General features: G+C 40.5%; 1 pseudogene; it reads right to left on the bottom strand.

The window, feature by feature from the left end:
* The window catches only part of LOC131244881 (pentatricopeptide repeat-containing protein At4g20740-like), a 31,354-nt pseudogene extending 18,675 nt beyond the window's left edge, over nucleotides 1–12,679 (bottom strand).
* Between the last annotated feature and the right edge of the window lie 2,359 nt (nucleotides 12,680–15,038).

Here is a 15,038-nt window from a genome sequence, read left to right as displayed (position 1 = left end):
ATATAGGTTTTTCGGGTTTTTTTTTTTTTTCTAAGACTCTAACAATTATTGGAGGCTGTGCGTAACAGACTTTATGACCCGTATCGTAAAGGTAACGTTGGTGACCATTACGGCCACTGTTATTATTATGGAATACCTTGCTCCTGAGTATTTGCCAAATCATTCTATTAACTGAACAGGCAAGGTTCGAAAAGACCCATTTGCCCCAATCTTTAGAATGGAATGGTAGACCGGTTGCATATGAGTCAAGCACATGCTCGGCCAATACAAATCCCAAAAACTCTCTCTCTCTCTCTCTCTCTCTCTCTCTCTCTCTCTCTCTGATGCAGGGACATGTGATGGCCTAACCCTATATGCATGTATAATCAAGATAACGAGATTCAAATAAATAAATTAATCAACCAACTGTTTTTTAATCAAAGGGATTAGGCAAATCATAAAACAGATATGAGATCATTTCGTCAGGATCATGCCCCTTAGCATAAAATCACATAAACAGTAAAAAAGGAGGACCTAAGGATATAAGCATATCCTAGATCTAGCATAAGTCAGTTCACGGTCAAATTTGGATCGATTCTACTGACTAGTCATCCCTCTTTTCCGTTTAAATCAAAAGGGAATGTCCAGAAGAATTAAAGGGATGAAGAATGGAGGGTTCGAGATGAAGAAACCACGGGTCCTTTGTCATCAAAAGAAAATAAGGCAGATTTTTGTTCACTCAATAATAATCAAATAGGGTTTCTCACAATGTATATCTAAGCCATGGAAAAAGTAAAAGTGCACTAAAGCCTCTGAAAAGAAGAAAAATAATAAAAAGATAAAAAAATAAAAAAGTGTACTAAAACCCCTGAAAACAAGCAACAAAAAAAAAGGCTTAAAACTTAAACACCTGCTTGACAAGGTGTGAAATCTGCCCCATGGGCGGTCATGCCGCTCCTGCACTGGTAGCCTGTCAAAAATTGGGTTTGATGGACCCAGCGTCCATCCACATCAACTCCTCTACTCCGATACTCTGTCGACGAGACCTTCTCCTCTAGTACACTCTAAAGGGTGCACCACTAATGTCCGCATCTCTCTCTCTCTCTCTCTCTCTCTCTCTCTCTCTCTCTCTCTCTCTCTCTATTTGTCCTCTTAATAAATGTCACACGTTCGATATCCACACCATGTACATGTTAAGCTCCACCATGAACATCACCAAGTAAAAGAATCAGGCCGCTAGCTGATCAGGTGGGCCGCACCATTGCATTTAACAAATAAGCAATGCTCTGCATGGAAGGGTCCACTAGAAGTTCAAAGTCCATTGACACCCCTGCTTCAATCCATGGTAGGGTCTAGTAGATGGACAATTGGACAACATCCATACACCCCATTCTACATGTACAGTGGAGAGAGTGACTCTTTCTGAAAGTTGTTAGATTTCAAAAGTTTACTAAGTTAATAACTGATATCTAGTGGGGCATGGTAGACTCCTCATAATCTAATGAAAAAACCTACATCTGGTGATCCAAACAGAAGATCTACTGAGATGACCCATGATGGATATGTGGGGCCCATTGTTTGGTGATTTAAATAGTAGATCCACTTGGACCCACTGTGGATGGGTGACACCCCAGTAATGTTTTTCACTGGAAGGCATAATCCTTCATTATTTAAACCATAGGCTATAAAAAAAGGGGGGGAGTCCACTCAATGGATGGTAACTGTTGGAGCATAAATTTGAGAGAATGAAAAAGACAGGAATCGATGTTGTCTGGTTGTGCGACGCGCAACAACATGTTGATAGTATTCCATTGCACACACCTTGTCCGCGCAATGGGATTTGCCATATGTGCAACAAGGTTGCATTGTGCAGATGAAGTTGCTTGCACATGTGAAAGTCTATAAATACTAGTGTTCGTAATATCGATACTATCGGCTGATAAATTGGCCAATATTATCGTTATCGATGGTCAGCGATACGAAACCCCTAAGATTTCCCTCAAAAATACAAAAAATCACGGAATCTTATTTATCGTGCGATATATCGCACAAATATCATAAAATATCATGCGATATTGCCGATATCGATGATATATCGGCATTTATCATGACTTTTCCCTTGATTGCATACACAATATCGTTGGAATATCTTCGTAACCACCTACAATTCCAGAAATTCAAAAAAAAAAAATATTAAATAGGAAAAAATCTCTTACCTCAAATCTACCTAAAGGGGTGGCCTTCGACTAGATTTGGTGGGCCAATCTTCGACAATGACAGATAAGCTTAAAACCTTTTTTTTTTTTTTGGATAGAATCGCTTTGAAAGAAATCAGATTTTCATCGAGGATTTCAGGACTTGGGTAGGGATTTTGAAAAAAGAAAGAAAGAATGGAGAAATTTTTGGGATTTTGAATGGATTTGAAATCGCCAGCTTGCGGGTTGCGCCTTTAACATAGAAGAAGAGTCGGTTTCCTCTTTTGATTCGGAGGAAATCCTTAGTACGCTCTTATGGTACTGAGTAAATTTTTTTGGGCCCACTATGAATTCATGTGGTTTATCTACACCGTCCATCCATTTTTGCACATCATTTTAGGGGTTTAGCCCAAAATTGAAGTATATCAAAAGCTCAAGAAGACCATACCAAAGGAAACAATGGAGGTATTGATTTCCACCGTTGAAACCTTTACAAGGACCCTAGTGATGTTTATTTGTCATCCAAACTGTTCATAAGATCAAAAAGACATGGATGAAGGGAAAACACAAATATCATCTTGATCTAAAACTTCTGTGGGCCCCCAAGATTTTCAACAGTAGAATTCAATTCACACTGTTTCAGGTGGTGTGGTCCACTTGAGCTTTGGATATGATTTATTTTTGGTCTAAAGGCCTAAAGTTATATGATAAAACGGATGGACGGAGTTGATAAAATTTATGAATGATGGTGGACCCCACAGAGTTTACTCAGTATGCTTAGCGTACAGAATTACTCAGTACGCACTCCGCTTCCGATTCTGGAGAAAATTACCACTGTACATTCCACCTTTTATACAGCATCTTTTATGAAGAATCCAAAACTTATCTTCCCAACTTAGACCTTTCACGTACGGACAGAGCATTTGAGGATGAAAATATGCCTTTCGTTTTTGTAGACCTATGGCTACGGATTATAACCTTAGCCATATGGGTGAGCCCCTACCCGTAGGGCCCACCTCTATAGATGTATTACACATCCATGCCATCCATATGTTCTTCCATGTTATTTTAGGATATGATCCTAAAAATGAAGGTGATAAAAGTTTAAGGTAGACCACACCACTAGAAAAAGTGATCATTGAACTTCTACTATTAAAAGCTTCGTAGTGCCCATAATAATGTTTATTGAACATCCAACCTATTGATAAGGTCATACAGATCTAGATGGAAAGAAAATGCAATATCAGCTTGATCTAAAACTTTTATAGCCCATAAAAGGTTTTCAATGGTTATTAAGAACTATTTCCTATAGTGTGGTCCACCATTAAAAACTTCCTAAGGCCTACTGTTTCTTGTGGTGTGGTCCACCTAAGAATTGGATCTGCTGCATTTTTGGGCCCGTGTCTTAAAATGAATTGGCAAGAAGGATGGACAGTGTAGATATATCATGCACACATTGAGGTGTGGCCCACATAATAATAATTGTGTCTAATGGTTTTATTTTAACAATTAAGTGTCCACTAATCAAATATTAGAATTTTTTTGCCCTAATAATAATTGTGTTTTTATACATCTCTTGATACATTTATAAATATTATGCATTTTATTTTAATATAGTTGCCTTAGTTCAATCAAACATAAGCTTGGCTTAGGACCTTATACAAAAGAAACCTATTGTGTGCAATTATTTTTTGCAATATTATGATTTAAAACTATGTATTAAGATCTTTTTTGACAATCCCTGAAGTTTCATTGAAAAATTCAACCATTTTCCCAATGTTTCCCAATGTCTCCCAAAAAGTGCGATAAATTATGCGATACAAACGATATATCCTTTGCGATAACCGATACGTATCTGTATCCCAAAGGTGCGATACATAGCGCGATACCGATATTTCGAACACTGATAAATACCCCTTTGCCATCTTCATTCGGATCATTCATTTGAAGATTTCAGGAGCAAAGCAGAAGACTTCGGAGTCAGAGATACCCAAGTACTGGGTGTACCTGTTGCGCGACGCACAACAAGGTGGCCGTGCAACCAAATGAGTGTGTTCATCTATTGTCCGCGCAACATCTCCACTGCGCGGACAATCACCTTTTAACAGTGAATTGCAGTCTTGAGGCATCGTGAAAGGCTTAAGTTCATAGAAAAGGAGCAGGATTCTTCAAAAGTTGACAGGATCAGTCAAGATCAGTCATTTCTGCACAATGGATTCTTCGATTAGACGATCACACTGCGATCCGAAATGCTGTCAAAATTGATATTTAAACATATTTGATTCTTGTATTCTATAGTTGTATTTATTTTATTTGGAATCAAGGGATATATGAGGATGTAAATGAATTCAGAATGAATAAATATTTTGTGATGATTGTCATCTCATTCTTTCTTTATTATTATTGAATAAGATAATCCCCAAAACCAAATACATTCGTTTCTTGTCGAAACAATAGCATGTTACCAAGGATGGGCCTTACTTAAGCAGAGGCCCTGTACATTAGATTGAATCATGGGTCATTGATAAGCCATACCCAAAAAAATAACCTTGATTTTAGGTTGCCACAAAGCTAAACAAGCAATGGGTCCACATTAACTGAAAAGAGACCAAATATCGCTGGCTAACTTCCAATATGGGAGGTGCAAGAGTGTGGTCTATCATCGGTTATGTATGGTATACTCCATTTTTTGGCTATAAGTGGGCTATGATGGTGCAATGATACAAATCATTCTTGTGGGTGGCATGGTGTGTCGTAAAGGCCGTTATATAAAGGTAACGGTGGCAACCATTACACATTACAGGGTCGTAAAGGCCGTAACGGCCATTATGGAAAAAAATGACCCACAAAGGTCGTTACAACCCCCGTAACGGCCCGTTATGCCCCCCCGTAAAGGCCCAGTAACAGTCTGTTACAGGACCAATACAGGTTTTTCGAATTTTTTTCAATTAGAGAGAGAAAGAAAGAGAGAGAGAGGGAGACCGTAACGGCCGTTACACCCCGTATCATAAAGGTAACAGTGGTGGCCGTTACGGCCACCATTACCATTACAGAATACCTTGGTGGGTGGCCCTCAACGTGGAATCAACCGTGTTCTAAAATCCTTGAATATTGGAAGATCCGAGCCACCCATCTTAGCCTTTTTCAATTGATGCAAACTATTGTTGGATATCCTTCTGACTGGCCGTTTGCAGGCCAGAGATTTAAAGGCTAGAAAATTTCAAATTCAAGTTGGTTTTGGGGGATGGGCCATCTAGATGGATTTGATTGGGGTGTATAGTATGTAAGGGGTCTTAACGGGCGGGGTTAGGACAGAGCCAAGCTCTATTCAAGCCCAGGCCACGTTGTTCAACATAGACCCAAGTCTGGCCTAGACCCATGATGAGCCAAAATAGTTCCAAGCCAAGCCTAGACCAAAGTGTTTATGTTAGGCCCAAGCCCGACTATTTCTTAGGTGGATCACAAGCTGCAAAACAACTTGAAAGAGGGTTTCCTTAGAAAACCTTGTTTCTTTCCTACAATTTCTCTCAATCCAAACAGTGCCTAAGTCATTAACCTAGAGATTTTGATTTTATATTCAAATCAAAGAGAGGGAGGGAGGGAGGGAGGGAGAGAGACAAACCTGCTTAAGGCCCAATCTTGTGATCGCCGCAAGGCCGCGTGGGTTGGTCTCATGGGAGAGAGCATGGGTTGTAGAGAGATGAGAGAGAGAGAGATGGGGGTCATGGGTTGGAGTAAAATGAGAGGGGGTTTCTTACCCGTTGTGTATAATTACAAAATTACCCTTGCAAACCCTAATAGGCTGGCTCGGGCTGGCTCCGGCTGAGTAGACGAGCTATTGTACAAAGTACAAACCCGGCCCGATTGAGAAACGAGCTTGAATTTTAAGCCAAAGCCCACAGCCCTTAGGCCTGATACTCCAGCCCAAGGCAAGCCTAGCCCAAAAACCTAACAAGCCAACTTGGCCCATTCACAACTTTAATGGTATGTTTTAGCGAGTTTGACCACTAGTCTAATGAGCCCAAATTTGATGAACCACAATTCAACATATTGAAGATCCTAGCCATTTGCATGCTTTTGTTCATTTCATTACACGTATTAAGGGGTCAAGAAGAAAGAATAGAGAGACAGAGAAGAGAGAGAAACAGACCGTAGGGCTTCTTTTAGCATGGAGGGAGGAGAAAAATGAGGGAGGAAAGCTTTTTTTTTTAGACTTTATGTGGGCCAAGAGCATACTCGACAAATTTGAAACTAGTTGTAACTGTCTCTCCCATTGTTTCTAAATTGCTTGAGAAAATGGATGAGGGGTAAATGGGTATTTTCAGCCCTCATTTGTACAGTGGGAAGCATTATTTGGTAAATATGAAAATTAAAGTCATTTTTTAGAGAAACCATGAAAAGAGGAATTTTCTAGTAAACATCCCAAAATCTTATAAGCACCAAAAAAAAACTGAGGATATTTTTAGTTACTTCTTACCAGAAGAAGAAAAAAAAAAGTGTAAAGTAACATCTAGAGACTATCAATTCCACAAAACATGAAGTACATCAGGACCAATCAAGTTAGCCCTGAACGGTTGTTTGAATTAACTCATTCCATATCTGAGGCGCATTTGGATGTCTTTGAATCACACTTGAGTGGAATTAATTTCCGCAAGAAAAGGAAAAGAACATAAACTGATAACCCACTCATTTCTAATCCTACATCCATCATACCTGTTTGACAAAAAAGTGATGGCCTAATTGGTCCCATGCATTTCCAAAACGCAGTGCTTTTGAAGGGAGGGAGGACACAACATATTTCCCTTGGAAACGTGCTCTGCGTGTATTTCCAAGCATAGCCTCATTACATGCTACCGTTGTTCCTCGGTGTACTCAAATGCAAGTTTACAACCAATCCCTATGAAATGGAGAACAGTTATCTACAAGGCATTCTAGTATGGGAAAAATAAGCACACATGTGGGTGGAAAGCAGAAGCAGCAACCAACAGTTAGCTTCTAAATCAATTAAAAAGAGAATAATTAAGGGGGAAAAAAGTAGGATGCTGCCTACAAAAATACCATATTGCTATTTCCTATGTTAGGATATGAATTTTAGGGGATCCTTAGACAGAGGAAATCTAAAACATGGACATGGAATCCACAAGAATTGGAGAACTACAGATGTTGTTTGGTTTTGGAGTGTAGTTTTCCATGGAAATGTTAAAAAGTCAACAATAAAAGGGTGAGAGACGTCTCTCGTGGCCTAGGAAATCTATTTAACAGCTTTTTTGAAACAGATTGACATCCATGACATTTTGAGTATAGCCTTGGAAATGGAAATTATTTCTAACCCTACTTCCATTTCACTAATAGAGGAAGAGTAGCTTTTCTTGGACAACCTCTTCATTTCCTAGATACACAATGTTCCCAAAGTTATCCTAACAAAAAACTTCAAATTGAAATTCACGTTATGGGTGGTACCTGAAATTTCCATTCAACAAGGTGGTGAAATCAAGTTACTAGTTAACTTCAACTTGGATTCAAGGCCAAAAAACTTCAATCCAAAAAGCACTAATCCCGTTGTTGCCATCTTCAAATGGTCAACAAGTAATTCATCATATATAATCGATTTAGCTTCCGTGAGAAGATTGCGCTTCCCCATTATTGCAAACACCTTCCTCGCTTCATCCGAACTCCCGTGCTTACATAGGCCATAGATAATGGCACAGTATATGAGATCATCCGGGCATCATCTCATTTAATACCTCAACCACCTTCTCAGCAGTTCCCGATCTGCAAGCATGCAGAACAGTAAGAGTGTACTTGAACTCAATAGGTCCATTGGTTACATTGCCCAAGCAATCCCGAACTAACATAAGAGTTGCATTGAGCTCTCCGATCTTGCAAAGACCTTTGACAAGAGAACAGGACACAGAAATGCTCGGTGTCCCAGACATCTCCTTCATCTTGTTATAACAAGAACATGCCTCTTCGAGATCCCCAACATCAACATAACAAGGAATTACATTGCTATATGTGGAAAATTCTGGTTTAAAATCTGAACCCCTCATTTCCTCAAAGAGGGATAATGCCCTTTTCGTTTCCCCGATCTTATGAAGGTTCTCAATAAGGATATTGAAAATCGATATGCTACAATACCCTTCTGCCTTCAGTGCTTCAAAAACCTCTTAAGGCCTTCAGCACTCTCTCTTCCTTCCCAACCATGAATGAGAAGAACTTCGACAGACCATCCATTACTGAGATACCCAATTTGCCCATTTGCTCAAGCAACTTGCAAAAGTCATCAATTCTGCCATGCTCCGCATACACTACCAACAACGGATTTATTGTTTCGAAGCTCGGAACAAGACCCTCACGGACCATGATTTGGAAAAGCTTATAACCTTTATCTGCCCGATCCGCATTACACAAACCTTCAATCAAAGAGTTATAAATTGATAAATCTGCCCTATAACCCAACCCCATCATCTCCTTCAAAAGATCACAAGCTGAACCAACCTTCCCAGCTGCCACAAATGCCTCTATCAATGAACCATACACAGCCCTGTCAATCAAACACCCCTTCCCCCTCATTTCCTTAAAAACCTCATAACCCTTCTCGACCTTGCCCCCCTTACACAACCCAGTAACCAGAGTCATATAAGCCATGGCATCTGGCTCGACCCCGTCACGGCCCATTTCCTCCCAAACCCGCAGACAGCCATCTAAGTTCTTTTCACCGATCAATGCCCGAACCATTGCTGTGTAAGCGAAAACATCCGGCTTACACAATTCCCATCTCATTTTCTCCAAAAGCTCAAAAACCTCATCGATGCGGCCCGCCTTACACAACCCTTTAACAAGAATCATGAATGTGACACCCTCTTCCTTCAAACTGTCTTCTTTAAAATCGTCGTAGATTGATAATGCCAAATCCAAATGGTTGGTCTTTATGAGGGCGTCCAAGACTCGATTATACAGAAACACCCACAGACGGATCCCAAACTTTTTCATCTTTTCATACACATAATAAACACGTAGGCCACGGCATGCATCAGAGTGGATTCTGATAAGAATTTCAAATTATTTTTCGCTAGGCTGCTTGCCCTGCAAGCCCATGAGCTCGAGGACCTGATCAGCAGACCGGAAGCGGCCTGCCCGATTCAAGCAATAAGCAAATGCATTGTAAGAAGAGAAATTGTGTTTGTTACCCTTCTGCTTGCCGGCCCAGAAGAAGAATTTGGAAGAGATGTTGGGGTCTGTCTGGACTTTGAGGACTTCAGCGGGGAGGTCGGGGGTGACGCGACGTAGCTTGTGGAGGTCGGCAATGATGGGTGGGCCCCAGTGGCGGTGCTTGCGGAAGGAGTCGCAGATGTAGCGGGTGATAGGAGAGAGGCGGCGGGCGACGGAGAGGAAGGCTTGGGAGGGGGATTGGGTGGTGGAGGGTGGGGAGGGGGAGTGTGGGTCCCATTTCTGGAGATCGAAAGGGGCAGGGAACGGGACGGGGGAGATGGGTTTTGGGGGTTGGGTCAGACGATTGGAGAAGAGGTCGCCGCGGACGATGGGGCGGTTTTGGGAGGGTTTGCGGTGGCCGTAGAAGAAGTGGAATTTGGCGGGGTAATGAGGTTGAGGGGGCACTTTGGTGGGAGTGTTTTGCAGTTGCTGTTGCTGTTGTGGTTGTTGCCTTTGTTGTTGCTACTGCTATTTCTATCGTTACTGGCCTTTTTTTTGAAACTTCGTATTCTTCAAAAGAAGTGGTAATTTGTTGGTGGCTGTTTTATTATTGTTGTTCCTCTCGTCGTTGTTGTTGTTGTTGAAGAAGCAGAAGCAGCAGCAGCAGGGGACAAGGGGATTGGCTGGCGTACCTCACAGGCCACAGCAGCTATATAGCTGCTTAGCAAGTTCTGTGAGTCTGATCGATCATCAGTTATGTGTTATATCCAAACCGTCAATCCATTTGGCGAGCTTGACTTAACGCTTGAGACGAAAACTAAGACGTATATAACTATCAAGTGGACCACACTGAAAAAAGCAGTGGGGGATTGGACTTCTACCATTGAAACCCTTTTTGGGGTCACAGATGTTTTGCATCAATTGGAAATTTGTTTTTCCTCTTAACTTAGGTCTTTGTGAACCCGTGGACAGATTGGATGGAAAATAAACATTATGGTGAGCTCTATGGATTATTTAACAGTGAAAATCATTATCTCCACTGCTAGTTATGGTGTTGTCGAGATGATGTTTAGATGTGATTATTTTTTGGACAATGTTCTATAATAATCTCTGAAAATATATAAATAATATAGATATAATTATATCACTATGGGCCCATATAACTTTGATCTCCTTTGAACCATTCGTAGCTCAAGGAGTGTCCTTGCTCGTCTTCACAGGACATGTACCTACAACAGCTATATAACTGGTGTTTGGTACACCAGCCAATCTGCTTCCGCGGCCGAGAGGGGAAACGGATCGGATACTCTCCTATCACTGGCTCTATGGCTGGTGGTTGGTGCTATGTGGGCCCCACTAAGATGTATGTGTTTCATCCATTTCTTTCATACATTTTTACATGGCTTGATTCCAAAAATGAGAGGGATATAAATCTTATGTGGACCACACCACATGAAAACAATAGTGATTGGATATCCACCAATAAAATTCTCATACGGCCCACTATACTATTTATTTGACATCCAATCTGTTAATTAGATCATACAGGCCGAGATGAAGAGAAAAACAAAGATCAGCTCGATCCAAAACTTTTATGGCCCCCAAAATGTTTTTAATGGTCAACCCTTATTCAACATTCTTTCCTGTAATGTGGTCCACTTAATATTTGGATATATCTCAGTTTTAGAATCGTATCGTAAACTGATCCGTAAAAATAGATAGACGGCATGGATGAAACACATACATCATGGTGAGGCCTACATAATACTAACCACCAGCCATTGGCTGGCGTCAAGGAGTAGCCAATCCGGTTCCAGCGGGGAGGGACTGCTTCGGGCGCAGATTGGCTTGTCTCTGACAACTTGAGTAGCGACACTACTATTGAAGTGACGTCACCAAGTTTTGTGGGTCTCGATCATGATGTATGTTTTGTATCCACATTGTCCATTCATCTGGAGAGATGATTTTAGGGTAAGATCCAAAGAATGAGTCACATCCAAAGCTCAAGTGAACCCCACCAGAGAAAACAGTGGGGAGAGTGACACCACCGTAAAAATCTTCTGATGTCCACAAAAGTTTTATATCAAGCTGATATTTGTGTTTTATCTTCTTTAATGTCTTTATTAACTTTTGAACAAGATGATATCGAAAAAACATCATGGATGCAGCATCTGATGGGGAAAGAGCAGAGACTCATAATAGCAACTGGCGGAGGAGGAGCTTGGATTCTTCTCTCGATCTTCTTGTTGCAAAAGTCTATATTATGGTAGAGTCTGGCTAGGAAAAAAGTCCCAAAGATGAAGATGAGACTGAGAGCTTCGGTCCTGAAATAAAGAATTGAATAGATAGAGAGATCATCCAACCGGTTGAGTTATTGAGCTCTCCCTGCCTAGGCGTGGGTAGGTCTTTGTCAGACCAAGTGATGGACAGCCATACCAGAATAGGCCAACAGGACCTGATTGGACTGTCTGTCCTTTTGGGTCAGTTCCTTCAGTAGGAAGGTTTCAACGGTGGGCATTATTCTCCCCGCGGTTTTCTTTAGTAGGGTCCACTAAAGCTTTGGATCTGCCTCGTTCTCTGTGTCATGCCTTAAAATAATATATCCAAATGAGTAAACGTTGTTGATACAAAACATACATCATAGCAGGTCTACAGAGCTTCGGGGATCAACCTGTCAGTATCTAATCCGCGTCCGACTGCTTCGGGCGCGGGATTCACAACTACACCCTCACCAGTACTAGCCAGGCACGGACGGTCCTGTCAAGGGATCTATAATGTTAGGGTGATGAATAATTTTTATCCATGCCATCCATCCATCCATCCTGGTAAATCATTTCACGGTGTAAACCCAAAAGTTAGCCAGGTTAAAGTTTAAGTAGACTACACAAAAGAAAGTATACTGTTGAAAACTTCTTAAGGCCCACCATGATGTTTATTTACCAATCTAACTCATTTAGAAGGTCAAAAAAACAAGTAAGAAATTAAAACATAAATATCAGCTTGATACAAAACTTCCGTACCTTGGGAGAAGTTTTCAACTATAAGCTTTCAAAACATACCGCCTTCCATCGTATAATCCACTAAAACTTTGATTTACCTCCTTTCATGGCTTATGCCTTAAAATAATCTATCAAAATAGATGAAGTGAATAAATCATATATATCATATTGGCCCCATAGAACCTCTAGTAGGACCATCCATCTCTAGATAGGTCATTGTGGGGATAGTACCCAAATCCACACCCATTGCTTCACAGTTGGTGGTGGTGCATATAAGATTTATGGGGAGACTAGTCATGTTGGGTCACATCTCTAGATAGGTCCTAATGGGGGTATTACCCAATCTATGCCCATTGCTTCACAGCCGATGGTGGTGGTGCATATGGGATTTATGAGGAGAATGGGTCATGTTGGATCAGGTTGCATTAGCCCTCTAGTCAACTGGTTTGACCCAATTTATGACTCATGTTTGGCCCAAGCTAGGCCTATTTAATTAAATGGGCTATGGGCCAGGTGAACCCCAACCAGCCCAGCCTGTTGTCATACCCCATGAATCACATACAGAGTGTGCACCATCCTACCTAAGTCACGGTTTATGACTTATATACTGAGTGTACTTAAAGTAATAAGTCACTTTAGCTAACTAAAGGCCAAAAAACTTATGCATTCTAAGTTTTCATATCATCTATTATTTAAATACATCAACTAATAAATAACCATTCGGTTCACATGTGTTTAACATTCACAAAAATTAATTTTTGTACTACAACCCACTCATTTAAGACTTTATTGAATTGTTAGTCAACTAATAAATGCAAAACATATATAAATTTGAAATTTTCAATTAAAATAAATTTCAAAGCATAAACAAATAATATAGTATCGGCTCTGTTCCAAGGAGTTATTAATTTAACGTATTCAGTTCAGCTTCCTCCAGATATGGAGGAGATGCGAAAATCAACCATGTTTGAAACTCAAGCGCACTGCACCGTTTAACACATAGCATTTTGAGAGTAATTTTTATCCTTCCCATTGGTGCTGCCCGTAGGAGTCATTAACGGGCTTTATCTTTTGTGCATGCAAGCTAAATAATGGTTCTCACCTGATGGATAGATTAGATGTTACGTAATCAACAATGTCGATCCACATTGCTTGGGTCCATATCCTAAACAGGTCTTGATGACTTTTTCACCACCGTTCATTTCTAAAAATTGTGGCCCACTTGATTAGTGGATCCCACTAATTCTTGGACCATGGCATCTGCATAGTGATACCTTCCGATAGATGGATTGCATCCCCCGTCCATGTGCATTGTGGCACATGTGTGATGTGTAAAGGAAATGTATCGTATGGGCTTACCAAAGCTCTTCAATGTTGGGCTAAATATTCTTTTTGGGCTTGAGTTTGTACAGCCCATACTTCCGTGATGGACGTGGATTGGGTACCATCTACCGTCCTTAGCTAGGAACGGACAGGAGCTCTGAGGAGCCACCATCACGTATGAGTTTTATCCACACTGTCCATTCATTTTGTCATTTTAGGGTACAAGCTCAAAAATGAGTCAGATCTAAGGCTCAAGTGAACCACACCACAAAGTGGTATGATAATGACCACCACCGTTGAAACCTTCCTAGGGCCCACCATGATGGTTAATTGCCATCGAACCTGTTCATAAGGTCACATTGGCCTTAATGAAGGGAAAACACAAATACCAACTTGATCCAAAACCTCTGTGGTCCCCCAAAAAATTTCAATGGTAGGTGTTTAATCCCACTGTGCGGTCTTTCTTGGGCTTGTATCCTAAAATAAAATGGAAAAATGGATGGACGGCGTCGATAAAACCCATACATCATGGTGGCCTGGGCTCTCCGTTCATAGTTAGGGATGCATAGGGGAGTAGTAACTGATCAGCGTCATTCAGTGATGTAAATATTGATGTGCATGCAGAATGCAGATAGCCATTTAACAAAATCTCTCAAAATGAAAAAGATTCAAATTTCTACAGTAACGATTTTCCAATTTAAGTGATTTTGGTTAATGGACCATTGGGATAGAGGCATACCAACCATAAAACTCATTTATACAGGCATAATCTGTAAAATGAACATGGCAAATTGGGTAAAATTGAAAATAATTCTTTTCTTTTGTAGTTTCTTTTTGTTCTCCCTCTATTTATAATGTGCTTTTCGATGTTCTTTATCATAATGATTTATGCACCCACAGATTTTATCTATCTGAGGTTTTTTCTCGTTGCCAATCAAAGAAATTGGCCTCGTTTGATCTTCCTTCCACACTTTTAGACAATTATTTAGCAGTTGCAAGACTCTTTTAATAACTTTAGAGAAAAAAAATAAGGTAGTGTGATTATAAGTATTTATACAGACATACACGTCAACACTAATGATAACGTGGCAAAGTCACATCTTTTACTAAACTAGGGGTATAGCACATGCAAAGGGATAGACAGAGAAGGGAGAGAAACAGTAAGAAAGGCAGAGAGAAACACAAGGGCTACATACAAGCGCATGTTACTTTTCTCTATATAAGAAAAGGGCGGGCTACATGCAAGAGCGCATTACAAATACATGAGTATTTTCTCTGTGAGAAACATTAGGGCTCTTACAAAAATGAGTTCTTTCTCTATACGAGAAACGTGAGGGTTACACGCAAGTGTGTGTTACATATACATGAGTTTTTTTTCTATATGAGAAAC

The sequence above is a fragment of the Magnolia sinica genome, chromosome 1 (genome assembly GCF_029962835.1).
Source record: "Magnolia sinica isolate HGM2019 chromosome 1, MsV1, whole genome shotgun sequence".
Lineage (NCBI taxonomy): Eukaryota > Viridiplantae > Streptophyta > Magnoliopsida > Magnoliales > Magnoliaceae > Magnolia > Magnolia sinica.
The sequence above is the reverse complement of the archived record's forward strand: the minus strand, read 5'-3'. Positions and strand labels throughout refer to the sequence as shown.